Source organism: Puma concolor, chromosome B3 (genome assembly GCF_028749965.1).
Source record: "Puma concolor isolate L17-30 chromosome B3, mPumCon1.1.hap2, whole genome shotgun sequence".
NCBI classification, from domain to species: domain Eukaryota; kingdom Metazoa; phylum Chordata; class Mammalia; order Carnivora; family Felidae; genus Puma; species Puma concolor.
In genome coordinates, this window is record NC_141672.1 from 1,277,322 (window position 1) to 1,302,522 (window position 25,201).

General features: G+C 41.9%; 2 pseudogenes across 1 annotated transcript in view; both read left to right on the plus strand.

Annotated features, from left to right (window-relative positions):
• LOC112864445 (immunoglobulin heavy variable 3-23 pseudogene) overlaps nt 1–20,302 on the plus strand; it is an 82,737-nt pseudogene extending 62,435 nt beyond the window's left edge. Inside the window, exons 2-3 of the transcript XR_015251783.1 lie at nt 6,112–6,554; nt 20,138–20,302. The product of XR_015251783.1 is annotated as an immunoglobulin heavy variable 3-23 pseudogene (transcript). The remainder of the gene's footprint in view (nt 1–6,111; nt 6,555–20,137) is intronic.
• Nucleotides 20,303–20,814: 512 nt separating this feature from the next.
• On the plus strand, nt 20,815–21,707 carry LOC147579621 (zinc metalloproteinase-disintegrin-like ohagin; annotated as a pseudogene).
• The last annotated feature ends 3,494 nt before the right edge of the window (nt 21,708–25,201 follow it).

The following is a 25,201-nucleotide window of genomic DNA, read 5'->3' on the forward strand; positions in this document are numbered from 1 at the left end:
ATGTTTCTTTATGTTTTCTACTATATTCTTTACATTTCTGTATATTTTTTCAAACTCTATTTTACTCCCATCATCTCATTATGGTCTACTTCAGTGTATTCATTTTTTCAAATTGTCAAATTATTTACTTTTGTTTCTCCCCCTCCCATTTTTTCCTCTAATCTGTCAAACCACTTTCAACACCCAGAACAAAACATACCTAGGATATAGCATATTCCATTCAATTTGTGTGTGTGTGTGATTAATTTTTAATTTTAATATTTCTGTAATTTTATCTTTTAATTTCAATTTTGCGAACTCATTAATTCCTTTTCTCCCTTCAAAATGACAAAACGAAGAAATTCACCCCAAAGAAAGACCACGAAGAAACGACAGCCAGGGATTTAACCAACACAGATACAAGCAAGATTTCTGAACCCGAATTTAGAATCACTATAATAAGAATACTAGCTGCAGTCAAAAATAGATTAGAATCCCCTTCTGCAGAGATAAAAGAAGTAAAAAATAGCCAGAATGAAATTTAAAATGCTATAACTGAGCTGCAATAACAGATGGATGCAGCGGTGGCACGGATGGATGAGGCAGAACAGAGAATCAGGGTTATAGAGGACAACCTTATAGAGAATAATGAAGCAGATAAAAAGAGGGAGATTAAGGCAAAAGAGCAAGATTTAAGAATTACGGAAATCAGTGACTCATTAAAAGGAAAAACATGAGAATCATAGGGGTCCCAGATGTGGAAGAGAGAAATATGGATGGAAGGGTTATGTGAACAAATCATAGCGGAAATCTTTCCTCACCTGGGCAAAGACACAGACATCAAAATCCAGGAAGCACGGAGGACTCCCATTAGATTCAACCAAAACCGACCATCAACAAGGCACATCATAGTCAAATTGACAAAGTACTCAGGAAAGGAGAGAATCATAAAACCAACAGGGAAACAAAGTCCATAACTTACAAGGGAAGACAGATCAGGTTCACAGCAGACCTATCCACAGAAACTTGGCAGGCCACAAAGGAGTGGTGGGATGTATTCAGTGTGCTATATCAGAAAAATATGCAGCCAAGAATTCTGTATCCAGCAAGGATGTCATTCACAATAGAAGGCGAGATAAAAAGATTCCCATACAAACAAAAATTAAATGAGTTTGTGACCACTAAACCAGCCCTGCAAGAAATTTTAAGCGGGAATCTCTGAGGGGAGAAAAGAGGAAAATATATCTGTATAAATAAATAAATACCAAAATCAACAAAGATTAGAAAGACCAAAGAACACCACCATAAACTCCAACTCTACAAGCATCATAATAGCAATAAATTCCTATCTTTCAGTACTCACTGTAAACGTCAATGGACTCAATGCCCCAATCAAAAGACATAGGGTAACAGAATGGAGAGGAAAACAAGATCCATCTATATGCTTTTTACAAGAGACCCACTTTAGACCTAAAGATGCCTCCAGATTGAAAATAAGGGGATGGAGAACCATCTATCATGCTAATGTTCAACAAAAGAAAGCCGGAGTAGCCATAGTAATATCAGACAATCTAGACTTTCAAATAAAGACTGCATCAAGAGATGCAGAATGGCATTATATCCTTCATAATCAAAGGGTCTATCCACCAAGAAGACCTAACAATTGTAAACATTTATGCGCCAATTGTGAGAGCACCCAAATATAGAAATCAATTAATCACAAACATAAAGAAACTCATCGATAAGAATACCATAAGAGTAGGAGACTTCAACACCCCATTCACAACAATGAACAGATCACCTGATCAAAAAATCAACAAGAAAACAATGGCTTTGAATGACACACTGGACCAGAAGAATTTAACAAATATATTCAGAACATTTCATCCTAAAGCAACAGAATATGCACTCTTCACCAGTGCACATGGAACTTTCTCCAGAATAGACCATATACTGGGACACAAATCAGCCCTAAGTAAGTACAAAAAGATCAAGATCATACCATGCATATTTTCACACCACAATGCCATGAACTCAAAATCAACCCCAAGAAAAAATTTGGAAAGGTAACAAATAATTAGAGACTGAAGAACCTACTAAAGAATGAATGGGCTAACCAAGCAGTTAAAGAAGAAATTAATAAGTGTATGGAAGTCAATGAAAATGATAACACCGCAACGCAAACCTCTAGGATGCAGCAAAGGCGGTCATAAGAGGACAGTATATAGCAATCCAGGCCTTCCTAAAGAAGGAAGAAAGATCTCAGATACACAACCTAACCTTATGACTAAAGAGCTGGAAAAGGAACAGCAAATAAAACCCAAAACCAGCAGAAGGCAGGAAATACTAAAGATTAGAGCAGAAATTTGTGCTATCAAAACCAAAACACAGAACTAATCAATGAAACTAAAAGCTGGTGCTTTGAAAGAATTAACAAAATTGATAAACCACTATCCACTTTGATCAAAAAGAAAAAGGAAAGGACCCAAATAAATAAAATCAAGAATGACAGAGGAGAGATCACAAACAACACAACAGAAATAAAAACAGTAATAAGAGAATGTTATGAGCAATTATATGCCAATAAAATGGGCAATCTGGAAGAAATGGACAAATTCCTAGAAACATATACACTACCAAAACTGAAACAGGAAGAAATAGAAAATTTGAACCGACCCATAACCAGTATGGAAATCGAATTAGTAATCAAAAATCTGCCAAAAGACAACAGTCCAGGACCAGATGGCTTTCCAGGGGAATTCTACCAAACATTTAAGGAAGAGTTAACACCTATTCTCTTGAAAATGTTCCAAAAAATAGAAATGGAAGGAAAACTTCCAAACTCTTTCTATGAAGCAAGCATTACCTCGATTCCAAAAACAGACACAGACAACACTTAAAAAGAGAACTATACACCAATTTCCCAGATGAACATGGATGCAAAAATCCTCAACAAGATATTATCCAACCAGAAACAATAATACATTAAAAAATTCTTCACCACGACCAAGTGGGATTTATACCTGGGATGCAGGGCTGGCTCAATATCTGTAAAACAATTAACATGATTCATCACATCGATAAAAGAAAGGACAGGAACCATATGATCTTCTCCACAGATGCAGAGAAAGCATTTGACAAAATACAACATCCTTTCTTGATAAAAACCCTCAAGAAAGTAGGGATAGAAGGACCATACCTCGAGATCATAAAAGCCATCTATGAACGACCCAATGCTAATACCATCCTCAATGGGGAAAAACTGAGAGCTTTCTCCCTAAGGTCAGGAACAAGACAGGGATGTCCACTCTCGCCACTGTTATTCAATATAGTATTGGAAGTCTTAGCCTCTGCACTCAGACAACACAAAGAAATAAAAGGCATCCAAATTAGCCAGGAGACGGTCAAACTTTCACTCTTCACAGATGACATGATACTCTATATGGAAAACCCAAAAGATCCCACCAAAAAACTGCTAGAATTGATTCATGAATTCAGCCAAGTGGCAGGATATACAATCAATGCAGAGAAATCGGTTGCATTCCTATACACCAACAAAGAAGCAACAGAAAGAGAAATCAAGGAATCTATCCCATTTACAGTAGCACCAAAAACCATAAAACACCCAGGAATAAATCTAACCAAAGAGGTGAAAAATCTTTACACTGAAAACTATAGAAAGCTTATGAAATAAATGGAAGAAGACAAAATATGGAAAAAGATTCCATGCTCCTGAATAGGAAGAACAAATATTGTTAAAATGCCGATAGTACCCAAAGTAATCTACATATTCAATGCAATCCCGATCAAAGTGAAACCAGCATTCTTCACAGAGCTAGATAAAATAATCCTAAAATTTGTATGGAAGCAGAAAAGCCGCCGAATAGCCAAAGAAATCTTGAAAAAGAAATCCAAAGCAGGAGGCATCACAATCCCAGACTTCAAGCTGTACTTCAAAGCTGTAATCATCAAGACAGTATGGTAGTACTGGCACAAGAACAGACACTCAGGGGGATCTGAGTGGATCAGTCTGTTACGCATCCGACTTTGACTCAGGTCACGATCTGGCAGTTCGTGAGTTAGAGTCCCACATCAGTCTGTGTGCTGACAGCTCAGAGCCTGAAGGCTGCTTGGAATTCAATGTCTTCCTCTCTCTCTGACACTCCCCCGCTCATGCTCTGTCTCTGAAAAGTAATAAATAAATGCCAAAAAATATTTTAAAAAAACAAGAACAGACACTCAGATCAATGGAACAGAATACAAAATCCAGAAATGGACCCACAAATGTATGGCCAACTAATCTTTGACAAAGCAGGAAAGATTATCCAATGGAATAAAGACAGTGTCTTCAGCAAGTGGTGCTGGGAAAACTGGACAGCGACATGCAGAAGAATGAACCAGGACCACTTTCTTACACCAGACACAAAAATAAACTCAAAATGGATGAAAGACCTCAATGTAAGTCAGAAAGCCATCAAAATCCTCGAGCAGAAAGCAGGCAAAAATATCTTTGATCTTGGCCGCACCAACTTCCTACTAAACACGTCCCTGGAGGCAAGGGGGAAAAAAGCAAAAATGAACTACTGGGACCTCATCAAAATCAAAAGTTTCTGCATAGTGAAGGCAACAATCAGCAAAACTAAAATTCAACTGACAGAATGGGAGAAGATATTTGCAAATGACATCTCAGATAAAGGGTTAGTATCCAAAATCTATAAAGAATTTATCAAACTCAACACCCAAAACACAATCCAGTGATGAAATGGGCAAAAGGCATGAATAGACACTTCTCCAAAGAAGACATCCTGATGGCCAACCGACACATGAAAAAATGCTCCACATCACTCATCATCACGGAAATGCCAATCAAAACCCTAATGAGATACCACCTGACACCTGTCAGAATGGCTAACATTAACAACTCAGGCAACCACAGATGTTGGCAAGGATGCAGAGAGAGAATCTCTTTTGCATTTTGGGGGGCAATGCAAGCCGGTGCAGCCACTCTGGAAAACTGTATGGAGATTCCTCAAAAAACTGAAAATAGAACTCCCCTACGACCCAGCAATTGCACTAATAGGCATTTATCCACGGGACACAGGTGTTCTGTTTCAAAGGGACACATGCACCCCCATGTTTATAGCAGCACTATCAACAATAGCCAAAGTATGGAAAGAGCCAAATGTCCATTGATGGATGAATGGATAAAGAAGAAGTGGTAAATATATACAATGGAGTATTACTCGGCAGTCAAAAAGAGTGAAATCTTGCCATTTGCAACTATGTGGATGGAACTGGAGGGTATTATGCTAAGTGAAATGAGTCAGAGAAAGAGAAAACTCATATGAGTTCACTCATATGAGGACTTTAAGAGACAAAACAGATGAACATAAGGGAAGGGAAACCAAAATAATTATGAAAACATGGAGGGGACAGAGCATAAGAGACTCATAAATATGGAGAACAAACAGAGGGCTACTGGAGGGGTTGTGGGAGGGGGGATGGGCTAAACTGGTAAGGGGCACTAAGGAATCTACTCCTGAAATATTTGTTGCACTATATGCTAACTAATTTGGATGTTAATTTTTAAAACTAAAAATAAATACTAATTAATAATAAAAAAATTAAAATATTTTAAGAGAAAATAATGCGAGATCATGCTGTTGAGGTAAATGTTTCTTAAAGATTATGCCGAAGCCTCCATTAATAAAGGTAAAAATCCAAAATTGAAAAAAAAATTCTTCATATTGTCACACCGCCATCCACACAAACTAATATAAAAGTGCGTCCTTAACCCTGTCATTCACTTTTACACAATCAAATCTAAGTCTGGGGCTTGATATATATGTCAGAGGACATGCAAATGGGGCCCTCTCTGTGCTGATAAAACCAACCCAGCCCGACTGTGCAGCTGGGAGACGAGCCCCAGCCCCAGGAGTCCCAGGTGTTCCCATTCTGTGATCAGCACAGAACACACACACCTCACCATGGAGTTTGTGCTTGGCTGGGTTTTCCTGGTTGCTCTTTTAAAAGGTAATTCATGGTGAACGAGGGACACTGAGTCTGTGAATGGATATGAGTGAAACAGTGAATGTGTGGCAGTTTCCTGACCAACATGTCTTGTGTCTGCAGGTGTCCAGTGTGATGTGCAGCTGGTGGAGTCTGGGGGAGACCTGGTGAAGCCTGGGGGGTCCCTGAGACTCACCTGTGTGGCCTCTGGATTCACCTTCAGTAGCTACTACATGAGCTGGGTCCGCCAGGCTCCAGGGAAGGGGCTGCAGTGGGTCGCAGCAATTAGTGGTAGTGGAGGTAGCACATACTACGCAGACTCCGTGAAGGGCCGATTCACCATCTCCAGAGACAACGCCAAGAACACGCTGTATCTGCAGATGAACAGCCTCAAGACCGAGGACACGGCCACATATTACTGTGCGAAAGACACAGTGAGGGGACATCACTGGGAGCCCACACACAAACCTCCCTGCAGGAGGGGATCAGCACCACCAGGGGGCGCACACTATGCACATTTCTCCTTTGTGTTCCAAGGCGCAGGTGCCAATGGAGGTTACAGGCAGGTTTCCTGTCAGGGTCTGGGGCTTCCTCTCCACACAGCAGTTTCCCCAGGGAGCCTCCCTGGTTATATGCTTCTGTGTTTACCTATTAACTCTCTGAATTAGCAACTGGGTTGTCATAGGGAAACTAGACTAACGTGCACAAAGACACAGTTGTTTGCACTTGCTTACTCCAGTCCCTCAACATGAGTGAATTACAGATTTCCTGAGGCACAACAGCTACATGTTTACAGGATTCCCAGATGCGCTCCCTGTGCAGCCAGGACCACAGGATCCCACAGCTCCTCATTATCCACACCCAGCCCTTTTCCCAGTCAAACTACGTGACACTTTCTTCATAGCCCTTTGCTACGCAGGACTTTAAATGAGCTAGAGCTTTATTCAATTACTCTAAATGAGAGACAAACAATCTCCATGTATTAGTCAAGATTCCCCTGAGGAACACAACCCAAAGGTCATTGGTTTCCATAACTAAATATGTTGAGAAGTCCCATGATCTACTGTCACAAGCTGAAGACCCAGGAAAACCAGTGATATAATTCTTGTCTGATTCTGACTAGTGTCTAGTCTCAGAACGTGGAGAGCTGATGATGTAACTCTCAGAAAAAGGGCAGGAGGAGACCAATATTCCAGTTCAAACAAGCACATGGGAAGTAAAAATAAGGGAAATGGGGGAAATGAAGCTGGAAAGAAGAGGAAAATTAAAATATTGCATCACAAACATACACTTAGGGAAATCAGCAACTCCATAAACTGTAATAACATTCTTTTGAAAGGAGTCCCAAAAGAATAAGAGGGAGAAAAAGGGGGATACATTTTAGCTGAGTGAATATAGTGAAAATTTCCACAAGCTGGGGAAGGAAACAGACATCCACATCTAGGAGGCAGAGAGAATACCCATTAAAATAAAAAAAAAGCAGGCCAACACTGAGACATATCATAGGAAAATGGCAAAATATCCAGATAAAGAAAAACCATAAAAGCATCAACACAAAAGAAGTTGCCAACTAACAAGGGAAGATTAAAAAAAAAAACTATGGCAGATGTCTCTACAGAAACCTTCATGCAAGGAGGGAGTGGCATCGTATCCTCCACATGCGCAATTGAAAATTATGCAGCTAAGAATACTTTCTCCAGTAAGGCAGTCATTCAGATACAAGGAGTGATAGAATTTCCCAGACAAACAAAAACCAAAGGAGTTCATGGCCTCTAAATCAGCCCTGCGAGAAATTAAAGGGGACCCTTTGAGTGGGAAAGGAAGACTAAAAGTAACAAAGACTAGAAATAAACAGAGAAAATCTCCAGAAACAATGACTTTGGAGGTAACACTATGGCACTAAGTTTATATCTATCAATAATTACTGTGAATGTAAATGGACAAAATGCCCAATCAAAAGACATAGGATACCGGAATGGATAAAAACAAATACAAGATCCTTCTATACACTGCACACGATTGACTCATTTTCAACCTAAAACACCTGTAGATTGAAAGTGAGGGGAGGGTGAACAATTTATCATGCTAATGGACGTCAAAAGAAAGTTGTAGTACCACACTCATATCACACTAACTAGTTTTCAAACCACAGTTTGTTACAAGAGATCAGGAAGGCAGTATATCATCATTAAGGGGTCTATCCAACAAGAAGATCTGAAGCTTTAAATATTTATACCCCAAAAATGTAAGCACTGAAATATATAACTCAATTAATAAAAAACATAAAGAAACTCATTGATAATAGACAATAGTAATAATAGACAACATTAACACTCCACTTACAACAATGGAAAGACAATCTAAGCTGAAAATCAATAAGGAAACAATGGCTTTGAAAGACACATGGACTGAATGGACTTAACAGATATATTCACAACATTCCATCCTAAAGCACCAGAATACACATTCTTTTTGAGTGCGCATGGAACATTCTCCAGAACAGATCACATACTATGTCACAAATCAGCCCTCTACAAGTACAAAAAGACTGAGATCATTCCATGCGTATTTTCAAACCACAACACTATGAAACTTGAAGTCGACCACAAGAAAAATTTGAGCAACACCGCCAATACATTCGGTTAAAGAACATTGTAGTAAAAGCAGAATGAGATTTTCAGGAAATTACAGAAGCAATAAAAAATACATGGAAGCAAATGAAAATGAAAACATGCCAGTTCCAAACCATCTGGATGCAGCAAAGTTGATGGAAGAGTGAAATATATAGCAGTACAGGCCAAACTCAAGAAAGAAGAAAGGTCTCAAACACACAACCACTTTATAACAAAAGGAGCTAGAAAAAGAACAACAAATGAACCCTAAAGCCAGCAGGAACAGGTAAACAAAAAAGATTAGAGCAGAAATAAATGATATAGAAACAAAGAAAAACAGTAGAACAGATGAATGAAACTATAAGTTGGTTTTTGTAAGAATAAATAAAAATGATAAACCCATGGGCAGACTTGACAAAAACAAAAGAAAAGGGACGAAAGTAAATATAATCAGAATTTGAGAGGAGACATCACGTCTGACACCACAGAAATACAACTATGAGAAAATAGTTTGGAGATTTATATGCCAACAAATTAGGCAATCTGGAAGAAATGGGTATATTCCCAGAATAATGTAAACTACCTAAACTGAAAAAGGAAGAAATAGAAAACGGGAACAGACTGATAATGAGCAAAGAAATTGAATCATTAATCAAAAATCTACTGACACACAAAAATCCAGGGCCAGATAGGTTCACAGGTGAATTCTACCAGATATTTAAGAAGAGTGTAAAATATTCTATTTAAGTAGAATAGAATATTCCTGTCTTCACAAACTGTTCCAAATAATAGAAACGGAAAGAAAACTTCCAAATTCATTCTATAAGATCAGTATGATCACGGTTCCAAACCAGATTAAACACCACTAAAAATGAGACTTACAGGCCACTAGCCCTAATGAGCAAGAATGCAACAATTGTCAAGAAAATACGTGCAGGGGCGCCTGGGTGGCTCAGTTGGTTAAGCGTCCGACTTTGGCTCAGGTCGTAATCTTGCAGTCCGTGAGTTCGAGCCCCGTGTCGGGCTCTGGGCTGACAGCTCAGAGCCTGGAGCCTGTTTCAGATTCTGTGTCTCCCTCTCTCTGACCCTCCCCCATTCACGCTCTGTCTCTCTGTCTCAAAAATAAACGTTAAAAAAAAAAAAAGAAAGAGAATGCTTGCAAATTGAATCCACCAATACATTAAAAGGATCCTTTAACGTGACCAGGTGGGATTTATCCCTTGGCCGTAAGGGTGGTTCAATAGTCACAAATAAATCAATGTAATACATACCATCAATCAGAGAAAGGATACAAATGATATGACCCTCTCAATAGATGCAAAAAAAAAAATTGACATAGTACAGCATCCTTTCTTGATAAAACCCTCAACAAGGGGTAGAGGAAACACACCTCAACATCATAAAGTCCATACATGAAAACCCCACAGCTAACATCCTCAGTGGGGAAAAAACAATCTTTTCCTCTACTGTCAGGAACACAAGAGGGATGTCCACTCCCATCATTCTACTTAACACAGCAGTGGAAGTCTTATCCTCAAAAACAGACAACAACAAAAAATAAACGCATTCAAGTTGTAAAAGAAGAAGTCAAACATTCCCTCTTCACAGATGACATGACACTCTATATAAAAAACTCAAGACTCCACCAAAATATTGCAAGAACTGATACACAAATTCAGTAAAGTCACAAGATACTGTATCAACATACTGAAATCGGCTGCATTTCTACACAGCAATAATGAAGAAACAGAAAGAAAAATTAAAAAAACTATCCATCCCGTTTACAATTGCACCAAATATAATAGGATACCTAAAGAGTTAAAATATCTATACTCTGAAGACTCTAAAAATGGTGAAAGAAACTGAAGATGACACAAAGAAATGAAACACCTTCAATGTTCATGGATTTAAGGAGCAAGGAGTGTTGAAATGTCTATGCTACACAAGAAACGGGAGACTTCATGATTATGGATTTCATGCTATATTACAAAGCTGTACTTATCAAGACAGTAAGCTACAAGCACAAAAAAGACACATAGATCAAGAGAACAGAAGAGTAAACCCAGATATGGACTCACAAATGTATGGCCACCTCATCTTGGATGAAGTAGGAAAGACTATGTAATGGGAAAAAAGACAGCCTTGTCAACAAAGGGTGTTGGGAAAACTGGACCAGAACATGCAGAAGAATGAAACTGAACCACTTTCTTACTCCATACACAAAAATAAATCCAAACGGGTGAAAGACCTAAATGTGAGACAGGAGACCATCAAATCCTAGAGGAGAACAGGCAGCAACCTCCTGGACTTCGGACATAGCAACTTCTTACTAGACGTGTCTCGAGAGGCAAGGGAAACAACAGCAAACTTGAACTACTGGGACCTCATCAAAATAAAAACCTTCTGCACAGCTAAAGAAACAATCAACTAATCTAAAAGGCATTCTACAGAAATTAAAAAGGTATTTGCAAGCCACATATCTGATAAAGGCCTACTATCCAAAATCTATAAAAAAACTTCTCAAACTCAACACCCAAAATACAAAGAATCCAGTGAAGAAATGGTCAGAAGACATGAGGAGATACTTTTCCAAACAAAGCATTCAGATGGCTAACCGACACACGAACATACGCTCAACATCACTCATCATCAGGAATTACAAATCAAAACTACAATGAGAGATGACCACACACCTGTCAGAATGGCTACAATTAACAACTCAGGAAACAACAGATATTGATGAGGATGAGGAGAGAAGGGAACCCTTTTATGCACTTGGTGGGAATGCAAAGTGCCCGGACCATTCCAGAAAACAGTTTAAAAACTAAAAATTAAACAACCTTACACTCCAGCAATTGCTCTACTAGGAATTCATCCAAAGCATACAAAACTTCTGATTTGAAGAAGTACATGCACCCCAATGTTTACAGCAGCATTAACTATGACAGCCAAACTGAGGAAAGAGACCAAAAGTCCACCATGTGATTAATCTGCTATATGTATAGAATGGCATATTACTCAGTCACAAAAAAGAATGAAATCTTGCCATTTGCAAAGGTGTTGATGCAGCTAGAGGGTATCATGCTAAGCAAAGTAAGTCAGTCAAAGATGACAAACACCATATGATTTCCTCCTATGGGGAATTTAGATCTAGGGGAAGGGGAAAAAGAGCAAGAAATCATAAAAATAAACTCTAAGGTTAGAGACCAAACTGAGGGTTGCTGGAGGGCAGGTGTGTGGGGGATGGGATAATGCATGTTGGGGATTAAGGAGGCCACGTGTTGTGATGAGTACTGGGTGTTAATGTAAGTGATGAACCAATAAATTCTACTACTGAAATTAATATTACACAATATGTTAACTAACAAAAATTTAAACACAAACTTAAAAAATTTAAAAAGTGGAAAAAAGGAAGGGAGAATTGTTGTCACAAATTGTCATGAACATGGAATCTAAGGTAGTGAGTCTAACGTCTTGCATTTACTCATTATATCCCTAACTGATGGTGGACATAAATTAACATACTCATGAATTTTCACAGCAGTGCCAGGTGGGCTGGAATTCAAACCACATCTGCCCTTCCCAACTCCACTGTGCCCACACATCATGGGCAGCTTGTCCAGACACCTGCACAAGAACCCAGGTTGGGCCTCAGCAGGGACCCACATCTGCAGAACTGGAAAGTGTGGACAGTTGACGCTTCCTAAGAAGCTCTGGGTTTCCTTCCCCGACTTGCTGTCTCCGCTCCCTTGTCTTCCTTTCCTGTCTCTTGAAGAGAACCATGTCCCCTGTTAGTGGTTCATGAAAGTGAGGGGCTATATGTTCTATAAACATTCAATATGACAGATAACATACAAGGGGACAAAAAAAAAGCCCATATGATACAGCCTGTCTCGCGGCTCCTATCACCCAATGTGGTAGAGTACAAATAAACCTAAGTATTCCTTTGGTCAAAAACCAAAGGAATGCACAGCACGTTGGAAAAGTATTAAGCAATGAGAAGCCGGGAAGAATTCCACAAATGCAGATATGAGCTCCCCTTGGAAGGAAGAAGAAAAATTACAGTCCCAAACACGCAAGAGTAAAATAATTTTAGGAAATGATACAAGAGCTTCAATGCGTTCTATTCGTGAAGTGTCTAAAATTGGCAATGCAAAAAATGGATTTTGAGGGTTTCACATAGAATTGCGAAGGAAAAATTGTGTCAAGAACTTGGTTGTGTGCACAGAGCTCAACGGCTCCTGAGACATATAGAAAGCCCGCCACCTGAAAAGGTAAACGTGTTTTTTGACCCCAGGAGCATATCTACCAAATCTGATGAGCAGTCTGGCCAAAGAGACACAGAATGGCAACTCTTGTGAAATTTGAACTTCGATTTCATATATTTCCACATAATTTCCATATATTAGGAAAAACCATGCCACGAAAATGATTTGCTAGAGTCTATAAATTTAAAAACAAACGACAAAACTCTAAGTCACCAGAGACCAAATAGGGAACACGTCAACATTGAGAGAAACCAGAAAAAAAACAAGACTTTTAGTTACATTGTAAGTCAAGAAATCAGTGGGGTGCCTGGGTGGTTGAGTTGGTTAAGCGTCTCACTTCAGCTCAGGTCTCGATGTCACGATTTGAGGGTTTGAGCCCTGTTGTCAGGCCCTATGCTGACAGCTCAGAACCTGGAGCCTGCTTCAGGTTTTCTGTCTCCCTCTCTCTATGCTTTCCCCCACGTTCTGTCTCTCTCTCTCTATCAAGAATAAACACTTTAAAAAAATATTAGTCATAAGCAATCAATCATCAAGAAAAAGAAAACTACAGCTAAGAACACAACACCCATAAAAAGAAATGGTATCAATAGACTTTGTGAAAATCACATACGCTTATCTGCCCACATGAATACCAATAGTAAGATAAGTTACAGAGTAAGAGACAACATTCACAAATTGCATAACCACCAAGGGACCTGCATCTTGAATATGCTAAGAACCCTCAACAGTCAATACGAAGAAAGGAAACAAACCTCCATAAAACAAGCACAGCCTTGTGTAGTAGACCTCCTATCCTTGAGGTTATAGACACATTAGGTACGGACTGGAGAAGACTCTTCACACCATCGACTGTCAGGGAAATTCAAAACAAGAACGCAATAGATGTCCTATACACACATCCCAATGGCTCAGGAATGAAAACAACACTGACAGCAACATCCAGGTGAGCATCCAGCATACGTGGGGCCTCAAACAATGCAGGAAGGATTGACAAACAAACACCAGCTCTGGAAAACCATTGGCTGTCGCTTATGAAATTATACATGGATGACATAAAAAGGATCCTGGAAATACCACTCCCGAGTATTTGTCCCTGAAGAATGAAATCCCATGCTCAGAAAATAAATGGTGTGTAAATATTTATAGCATCTTTCTTAGTGTTAGAGGCTCAGAATAAGGCAAAAGTCTTTCTAAATATAAAGGAATAAACCAACTCCTAAACTTCCATCAATGGGATGCTTTGCCAGAGAAATGTGACACTACTGATGCACACCTGAAACCAGGTGAAACTCAAAGACATGATGTGGAGGGAAGGGCGGTAGTCCCATAATTACAGAGGTGGTGTGACCTGGGACACTCACACAGCCAGACCATGGTGACAGTGGTTTGGTTGGGCATTCCTTATCTCTTTCTTTCCCAAACCACATGACGAGATACTCTGCTTCATTTGAGAGCACTCCTATGTTCAACCACCCTCTGATGTATGGAGTCTCCACAGACTGAACCCTACAACCTCGGACTCCTCTGAATGGAGAGTTGTTGAGACCATAGTCTGATATGTGTTCTGACAGGAGCTGTTCCCTCCACTGTCCCTGCCTCTGGCTCTCTCCTGCAGGTGAGCAGGAGTAGGTTAGGAACCCTCCACTGAAACTATTGGTCTCCTGCACCTGACTCTCCCACAACATGAAGGCCAGACCTTCCTCACACTCAGCTGGAAATGAAGTCATTTCTATAGGAACAGATTTGCTCCTTCATTTAGAGGATTGCTCCATCTCCCCCTTACCCTGGGCAATACTCTGGGCAAAGGTCTGCAGCTGCAGGGCATGTCGGGGACAAACAGGATTCCAAACAGTTTGGAAACTGAGGGCTCTGTTTAGGGGTGGCTGGCAGCTTCACTGCCTTGTGGCTTGCTTGTCCTGGTGGCATGAGACTCCTGCCAAACAAGTCAGGTCTGGGGTGATCAGGTTCCCAGCATCCCTAGTGGACTGTGCCCAGGGCAGAGCTTCCTTCCTGGGAGTGGGGCTGCCAACAATGAGTAAGTCGCACATCTCAGTGGCACCTGCTGGGGCTTGGCCTCAACAGCAAACAGCTTAGGGTCACTGACATCCTGTCCCTCTGGGAAAGAGTCCTCTGAACAGGAGCTGGTCACCAGGAACCCTGTGTATTGGCTACAACAGTCTGGAGGGGAGGTTGCAGCCAGGCTCAGTGGCACATGCCTATAGTCCCAGTTACTTGCACTGGAGTTTCTACTTGTTGATCGGGGGTGGGAAAGGAAAAGAACATACCTTAGTTCAAATATCCTAGGTATTCTTTCTGGTAGTATATTTTCTGCAATAAATGCTTCTTCATGGGATGTATGCCAACTTGGCCATTTGCAGGCACTATAAATACATTATTTGAGTTTTTATTCAAATTCCAGTTGGTTAACATGCAATGTAATATTACTTTCAGGTGTAAAATATAGTGATTCAACATTGCAATACAGCACCCAGTGTTCGTTATGAGCGCTCCCCTTAATCCCCATCAACGACCTCCCCATCCCTCCACCCACCCTCCCCAGGGTAACCATCAGTTTTTCCCCTATACTTAAGTATCTGTTTCGTGGTGCTTACGTGCTTCCATGGGTTAGGCCCACGACTCTTGATCTGGGCTCTTGTCTTGATCTCATCGTTCCTGAGATCGAGCCCCACTTTGGTTTCTGCACTGACAACACGACGTTTCCTTGGGAGTCTCTTCCCATCTGACTCTGCCCCACCTCCCATTCTCTCTCTAAATAAATAAGTGAACATTGAAAAATCGCCTATTTCTTGGTTTGCCTCTTCTCTCTTATTTGTCCCTTTGCCCATTTGTTGTTTCTTAAATTCTACATATGGATGAAATCATATATTTGTCTTTCTCTGACTTATTTCAGTAAATATAATACTCTCTAGGCCCATCCCTGTCCTTACAAATAGCTAATGTCATTCCTTTTACGGCTGAGAAATATTCCAGTGTGCGTGGACGGGGTTATGTAGATATACCACCCCATTCTATACCCATTCATCAATCAATGCATACTTGGGCTGGGTTGTTTCCATAGCTGGGCTGTTTGTGACATAGCTGCTATAAACATAGAGGTACAATTCCCTTCAATTAGTATTTTTGTATCCTTTGGGTAAATACCTAGTAGTGCATTTGTTCTATCGTAATGTAGTTGTATTTTTAGCTTTCTAAGGAACCTCCATGCTGTTTTCCATAGTGGCTGTGCCAGTGTGCATTCCCACCAGCACCTCGAAAAGGATCCTCTTTCTCTGCATCCTCACCAACACCTGTTGTTTTTTGTGCTGTTGAGTTCAGCCTTTCTGACCAGTGTGAGTTGATATTTCATTGTAGTTTGGATTTATATTTCCCTGATGAGGAGTGATGTTGACCATCTTTTCATGTGTTTATTGACAATCTGTAGGTCACATTTGGAAAAATGCTTATTCATGTCTTCTGGCCATTTTTTAATAGGATTATTCAGTTCTGGAGTTGAATTTTATACCATATATAGAAAACCTGAAAGACTCCACCAAAAAAAAAACCCGCTAGAACTGGTACAATAAACCTGTAAATTTGTAGCATACAAAATCAACATATAGAAATTTGTTACATTTCTATACACCAATAATGAAGCAGAAGAAAGAGAAATCAAGGAATCAATCCCATTGAAAATTACACCAAAAACCATAATATACTAGAAATAAACCTAAGTAAAGAGGTAAAAGATCTGTACTCTGAAAAGTCTGGGACATTTATGGAAGAAATTGAAGAAAACACAAAGAAATGGAAAAATATTCCATGCACATGGATTAAAAGAAAAATCATTGTTGAATGACAATACTATCCAAAGCAATCTAGACATTCAATGCAAATAATTCAATTTCCTGTCAAATAATACCAGCATTTTTCACAGAGCTAGAACAAATAACTCTAAAATTATCATGGAACCACCAAAGACCCCAAATAACCAAAGATCTTGAAAAAGAAAAAAACCTGGAGGCATCACAATTCTGGATATCAAGCTATATTACAATGCTGTAGTCATCAAGACAGGATGATACTGGCAAAAAAAAAAAAAAAAAAGAAAAACATAGATTAATGGAAAAGATTAGAAAACCCTGAAATGGACACATCACTATATGATCAACTAATCTTTGACAGAGCAGGAAAGACTATCAAATGGAAAAAGTCCTTTCAACAACTGGTGTTGGGAAAACTGGACAGCATCGTGAACTTGTAATGAACCTGGACCACTTTCTTACAGTACACACAAAAATAAATACAAATTGAATGAAAGACCTAAATGTGAGACAGGAAACCATCAAAATCCTAGAGGAGAACACAGGCACCAATCTCTTTGACCTTGGCCAGAACAATTTCTTACTAGACATGTCCCCAGAGGCTTGGGAAACAATAGCAAAAATAAACTATTGGGATCTCATCAAGATAAAAAGCTTCTGCACAGCAAAGAACAAATCAACAAAACTAAAAGGCAACTGACAAAATGGAGGGGAGATATTTGTATGACATCTCAGATAAAGGGTTAGTATCCAAAATCTATAAAGAACTCACCAAATTCAACACTCAAAAAACAAACAATCCAGTGAAGAAATGGGCAGAAGACACGAATACATATTTTTCCAAAGAAGACATCCAGATGGCAAAAAGACACGAATAAAGATGCTCAACAACACTCTTCATCAGTGAAATATAAATCAAAACCACAATGAGATACCAACTCACACCTGTCACAATGACTAAAATTAACAATTCAGAAAACAGGAAGTGTCAGCAAGGATGCAGAGAAAGCGAAACCCTTTCGCACTGTTGATGGTAATGCAAACTGGTGCAGCCACTCTAGAAAACAGTGTGGAGATTCCTCAAAAAATTAAAAACGGAACTATCCTGTGATCAAGCAATTGCATTTATCCAAGGATACCAAAATGCTGATTCGAAGGGGCACATGCATCCCAATTTTTATGACAGCCTTATCAACAAAAAACAAATAGTGGAACAACCCAAATATTCATCAACACATGCATAAAGAAGAGGCGGTAAATATATACAATGCAATATTACTTAGCCATCAAAAAGAATGACATCTTGCCAATTACAATAATGTGGATGGAACTACAGTGTATTATGCTAAGTGGAACAAGTCAGTCAGAAAAAGTCAAATATCCTATGATTTCACACATTAGTGGAATAGAAGAAACACTACATACGGAAAGGAAAAATAAAATAAATCAAAACAGAGAGGGAGGAAACCAGAAGACACTCTTAAATACAGAGAACAAACTGAGGGGAAGTGGGGGAGGTGGGCTAAATGGCATGTGGCCATTAAGGAGGGCACTGGTTGAAATGAGAACTGGGTGTTACATGTATGCGATGGTTCTCTAAATTCTACCCCTAAAATCAGTACTACACTGTATGTTAACAGATTGAATTTACATTAATATAATACAAGAAAATTATATATAGAGACTACCTCAAAATAGCAAGCTTCTGCACAGTGAAGGAAACAATCAACAAAACAAAAAAGCAAACTATGGAATGGAGGAAGATATCTGTAAATGACATATCCTCAGGGTTAGTTTCCAAAACATATAAGTTTTTGTAAATTGTTTTCAAATTATCATTAGAGAGTGTGTCCATGCAGTTCAGCACATGTTGTGTGAGAAGCAAAACTCATGTCTTTCACTTTTATATTGTGGTAAGGTCTCACTGAACATGAGGCCCACACTCTTCACAAAATTTTAACCATACATTACAGTATTGTTAATTACAGGGGTAATGATGTGGAGACCCCTCTAGAACTTAATCATCTTGCATAACACAAAATCATAGCCCTTGAGATCTACTCCTCATTGACCCTCCCTGCCAGGCTCTGGAAACTGCCATTTCACTCTCCATTTCATTGTTATCAAAACCCAAATTCAGGTGCCTGTTGCTGGAAAGGTCAATGTTCAAAGTTTTAGTTTTGGTGGGAAAGGAATTTGAGCTATATTCAGAAGGCCAGACACTGGGGAAAAGGCAAACTCTTGTCCAAATGCCAACTCTGAGGTTTCTCCCTGACTCAGGGGGTTTTAAAGCAGTAGAGGGTACTTAATCAAGCAAGGGAGTGCCACGGTCAATACCATCTTTTGATCATGGGCAGACTCCATGGTACAAGCTGCCAAAGTAACCTCAACTTCCCTGCATCTCCAGCTGAAGAGGGAACCAAACTACATGGGAGGAGACTGCCAGAGGCCAGGAAAGAACCACCATAAGGGATTAGAGGAGAAAACCCCTGGGGCTCACACATGGTCACCAGTACTTTCTGTTCTCCCCAGCTGGCATAAGAAAATACTAAAATACAACCTTGTAGTTCACCAATCATCACTCAGAATACTGAGAAATGTTTTGCTCAGTGAACTCAGAGGAACCTTCAAAGCAAAAACCAAAAGGATCAAATGGCTTGCAAACTAGTAGCCAAGGAGAATAAGACACATAAAACTACAAAGCGATTTTTTGCATCACCCATAAAGGTAAAATTGACAATGTTTACCTCCACATCACAAGGAAGCAAAAGCAGTGGTCTCTGTAATCAGGCACAATAGTTATCCAAAGAAAGTGACCCAGCAGTACCACAGGACATGGAACTGGTAGAGAAGTTCAGGGTGTTATAACTGTATAGCCCATATGCAAGTAGCGGGAGGAAAGATTGAAGGTATTGACTAGAGCCATGCCTCTGGGTCCAAATCCCTACCCATGTCCATGTGACCACTCTTGACCATGGCTCACCTGCCCCTCCCACATCTACCCCAGCTGAACTGATGTGCAGGGTCACCCAATGCCACACCCTGGGACTGTTGCCAAACCCCACAGGTGGCCCCCAGGTGCAGGGTGCTGGCCACCTGGCACAGCCCTCTGTTCTGTCTGATGGTCTAGACCTCACTTTGCTGAGGATCCTCCATTTATCCATTCTCACTGGCAGATGTCCCTGAGCAGGGGCATGAGGCTGGCAGAGGGCCAGGTCACCCTGAGGGCACCCCTCTTTCTGTTTGAACTCTGGGCAGTGCTGGCTCCTGTGCAGGGTTCTCAAGGGCATCCCTCATGGTGCTACACCTCCTCTGAGGTGGTAATTCCCAAGAAGTAGCCGCACCACAGCAAGGGCATTCAGATGTCTGGCTGTCTGTCCTATAGCCTGCGTTTTGGGGGCAAGAGACATGTTATGCACATGCAGCACAAGAAACTCTTTTGGTCCAGACTCTGCTGATGATGACTCAGGATGCTCAGGGAGCCTTGCAGGTGGACTACCCTTTCATGCCTCCAGACTGTTACTACCTCGGCGACCTGGAGGAGATTCCTCTTTCCATGGTCACAATTGACACAGGCTATGGCAGCCTTGAAGATATCATGAAGTTGGATTAACTTGCCTATGAAATGAGACCCCTCGATGATTTCCAATGGTTTTAACACTTTGTTTCTCAGATAGTCGCAGACATCTGTGCAATGGGACCTACTTATAACCTAGGATATAAGGAGGACAGGGGACCCCCTGTTCCTCAAGGAAATGCCAGTGCAGCCCCAAGGATCTCTAGTAAGTTCTGTTCATACCATCACGGAATTTTCAAAGGACTTGCTCTCAGTTTCAAAACAATGTATAGTGTGTTAACCACGTGGAAAAGAGTGCCCAATTCCTAATAAAGCTAGTTAGCTTAATTGAGTCAATATTTCATGGTATTGATGTAAGTTATTGGTTTCATGGTCATTTATAGTGAGAGACATCAAGCTCACACGGGCAATTATGTGTTGCATCAGAATCCTTTTTTCTCTTCAGTAGTATGAGTCAAAGTATTTTCGATTTCTTAAAACACATTCACCCTTAATGTGATTTGAGATAGGCCCCATGAGGTTCATTGCACTCCAGTTGTATATTCTATATGCCATCCACCAATGGGTTATATGCCATCATTCTGAGTTATTTAGGCAGACATTATTTACTCTTGTCTGTCATAGCAACACATCAGATGGCAAGAAATTGTGGCTTGTGCCTTGACACTGATGAATGTGCTTGCCAAAAAAGGTCCAACTGCATTAGGACCCAATTAACTGGTATAATGGAAGCTTTCAGGAACTGTTCCTTCGTTCATATGCAGCACATAATGAATTGTGGAACAGGCAAGTGCATGTTCAACACTGAAATGGTGCATTTAAATAAAAGCCTGACCCACTATCATTATGGAAACTACATAGTGGATCCAGGAAAGCAGTGTGACTGCGGCTCCTTCAACCAGTGCTACAGCAATCTAAGCTGTATGCGTGATTATATCTGAACCCCTGGGGGCAAATGTAACACAGGCAGATGCTATACAGACTGCGCCAACTCCGCTGCTTGGACACCCTGCAGACCAATCCAAAATATACGTGATCTTCCAGAGTCCTGCCATGGGGTGTCCTTGGCGTGCCCTGATGACTTCCATATGCAAGATGGAACCGCGTACACTGAAGAGGGCTGCTGCTATCATGGAAACTGCACTGACCGTACTATTCACTGCCAAGAAAGCTTTGGCAGAAATTCTGGGAAAGGTGAAGATGTCTGCTATACCATAAATCACAAAGGCAGCTGACATGGACACTGCAGAAGACCCCAGGGAATTCACGCTGAACCTGTTCCCATACAGGCGTGCCGTGTGGAAGGCTGCAGTGTAGGAATGTCACACATCTCCCTCAGCTGCAAGAGCATGTTGGATTCCATCTGTCTGAGATCCAGGGTTCTGATGTTTGGGGCTGGATTCACATCGTAGCACAGGAACAACCCAGATTGGTCATGTGAGAACTGGTACTTCCTGTGCTTCTGGAAAGTTCTGTCAGGATACCTACTGCACTGGCAGTGTGGCTCAGCTGAATTATGACTGTATCCCAGAGAAATGCAGTCACAGAGGGATGTGCAACCATAACAGGAACTGCCACTGCCACATAGGCTGGGATCCTCCATGGTGCACGGACAAGGCACTGGTGGGAGCACAGACTGTGGACCCCTCCAAGAAGAATTCAGTGAGCAAAGTCATGAATCCATGGTATATCTCAGAGTGGTTTTTGGTCACATTTATGTCATAAGCGCTGCATTCCTCTTTGGTGTTGCCATAAATATCAGAACTATAAACACAGAGAAAGTTAAGGAAGAGACTTTTGGAGAAGACAATCCATAATTTAGCCTCCAGACCCCTGAACAACTATAGACAATGCATCTATTGCATCTGTAAAAATACAGTAATGAGGCGGCACAGCTGACATCCACGTTTCCAAGGGTCTGCGGGAGACACAGGGGTCCTCAGGCACATCACGGCTCTGACACCAGGTCTCTCATGGGTCACCGACCAGCACTCTGAAATAAAACTTGAAAACTGCATGCTTGTAACCTTTATGTAGTTTTTAAGCTTGTAAGAGCCCAAACTGAGCCTTAGTTTCTGGGAAGAGAACCTGAGAGTGCAGGTGTCTTGAGCAGAAGTGTCTGGTTCCAGAATTAAGAGAAGTTGACACAAGGTCTTTTATGGGCAACTTCATGAGTTTTCTCCAAAACCGTGCTCTTGTGCACTGAACATTTTCTCATCCTCCAGGTAATCTGTCTTCCCCCAGTCCCAACATGTGTTCAGGATAATAGAGGGCTACCACCACCCATACTGCCTGTCCCAAACTGGGGTGTCTGTGGGCTGTGAGGGAAAGGGATGGGCATTAGGTTCCACCTAGCGCAAGCTGTGCCTCCCTGGAGACAAAATTTCCAAATGTGGGAAACTGAGACCATGAGGCTAAAAGGAGCACCCAATGAAATCAATCAGAAAGGTAGGCACAAGTGCCTATGGATGACTCTGGCATCTAGAGGGAGCTCGGTGAATGTGAATCCCTGCTCTCTTTCTCTTGCCTACTTTTCAGTGAGTTTAACTATAGATAAGAATCTGCCTAAGATACCCACTTTGGTTTTCCAAGCACCTTCTAGAATAACACAGAGGTGAGCCTCTGAAAGTTAGCGAATTCAGCCCCATCCGCTCCCAAGAAATCCTGTACTTGCTACCCTGTTTTCTATGTCCTGATCATTGGGAATTTGGGGTGGAGGCCTGCCCTTCCCTGGGTCCTTGTGCCCTCTTGTTCTTGGCTCTGTAAGTCATAAATCTTGTGCTTCCATTTCCTTTGTTGGGGTGTACTGAAACCCCACCTTCAGTCACAAGGGGCCTGCACATCTCATGTACCCCAAGCGAGAGCTCAGATGCCTAGAGAGCTGCCTGTCACCCACTGTGACTTGCTGTTGCCACTTCCTTCAGCAGGTCACAGTCTACATGTTCTTAATTCAGTACAGAAGCTGAGGTCCCACAGTACATTTATCCCCAAGGGTGGGATTGGGAGCCTAGCTGATGCCCCCCCTACAATGCCTTAAACCTAAGAATGGCTCACTCATTCCTCACCCTCACATCGCAGCTGCTGTGGGAAGGAGCTGATGCTTGCTGGTGGTCTGTAGCTTTGATTTGGGCTTATGCCAGGTGTTGCCAGTAACCCTCACCCTAAATTATCAGTGCCATAAAAGGTCAGACTCCCTGCAGAGACCAACAAGCAGGCACCAGTCGGGGGGTGCAGGGGTGTGTATTTCCTATTTATCTCCAAAGGAGGTGGACACCAAGGACAGCGTTCCTAGATTAGTGTCAAAGGAGACGCCAGCTGCTTGGTCCACTGTGTTGCAGCCAGCACCGTGGTGTTGTGCTTGATTAGCCAGCCCTAGCTAGTGATGGAGGCAAATCTACAAGGAGCATCATGGCACCCAGGGTGGAGGACTTGGCCAAGGCAAGCTCCCCCTAGTGGCTGCAATCCTCGCTGCTGTCACCAATGGCTCCCCACCTGTCAGGTATTGGGTGGGACACCTCAGTGTGGGAGGCCACAGAACATGACTCTGGGAAGAGCTAACTTCTACCCCAGATTTTCCCTGTCACGATCCACTACACCTACATGTCCAAGGACCAGCATGAGAGACAGAAATGGTGCCAGGCACTATACCATCATGGAAATGCAAGGCTTCCTAGAATCATTTGTCCAAAGGGAGGGAGACAAGGACATTGATTGGCTTTTGTGGGTCTTCGTCATTGGCTCCGAGCTGTTGCTTACAGCAGTTGACATACTGCAGCTGACTGAATTGGTCCAAGACCACCAAAGTCATCATTCACTGAAAAACTCAAAGTATCCACAGCCTGTTTACAGACACACCCTAGAGGAGCCTCCAGACTTTTCACTCTATCAAAAGACCATGACAAGCACACCAAGGCACAGGGCAGGAGACACAGACAAAAAAGGGGAAAGGCTCTGAGGAAGACGCTCCCCAAGCCCCCAAGCCCCCAAGCCCACAGAGGTAGGAAGATGCTCTGATTCCTGGGACTTGGATTTTTACGGCATGGCAGCACAGGCCCACTGGGAGAGGTCAAGCCCAGGTGACGCCATCCAACTCTAAGATAGAATGGGGACAATTCAAAGAGTGTGGGGTTTTTGTTTTTTGTTTTTGCCTTGTGTCATGCGCCCAAGATCCTTGACCATTTCCAACCTGGAGTAGAGACCCTTGACAACACAATCTAAGGAGCTCTTCATGAAGGACCACTCTGACCTTAAGGCTGTGCCATTACATTCACAGTGGGGGAACAGGACGACATAGGTTCCTGTCCACGTGGCAAGAACCTGGTCTCCTCACGACCCACTGTGGAGACTTTGGGCGGAGGAGGGCATGCATCCATGCTGATAAGAACCAGTTTCATCAGGACCCCCTGTGGAGGATTCCAGAGGACGAGGGCCCAGGTCCACACCGACATGAACCCGGTTTCGTCAGGACCCGCTGTGGAGGATTCGGGAGGGCGAGGGCCCACGTCCAAACTAACAAGAACCCGGTCTCCTCAAGCCCTGCTGTGGAGACTTCGGGTGGACAAGGGCCCGTGTCCACACGGACAAGAACCAGTTTCGTCAGGACACCCTGTGGAGGATTCGAGACGACGAGAGCCCACGTCCACACCAACAAGAACCCGGTTTCATCAGGACCTGTTGTGGAGGATTCAGGAGGACCTGGGCCTGCGTCCACACAGACAAGGACCCGGTCTCCTCAGGACCCACTGTAGAGGATTCAGAGGGACGTGGCCCCACGTCCACACTGACAAGAACTCGGTCTCCTCAGGATCCACTGTGGAGGATTCAGGGGGACGTGGCCCCGCGTCCAAACCGACAATAACCCAGTCTCCTCAGGCCCCGCTGTGGAGACTTCGGATGGACGAGGGCCCATGTCCACGCTGACAAGAACCGGTTTCA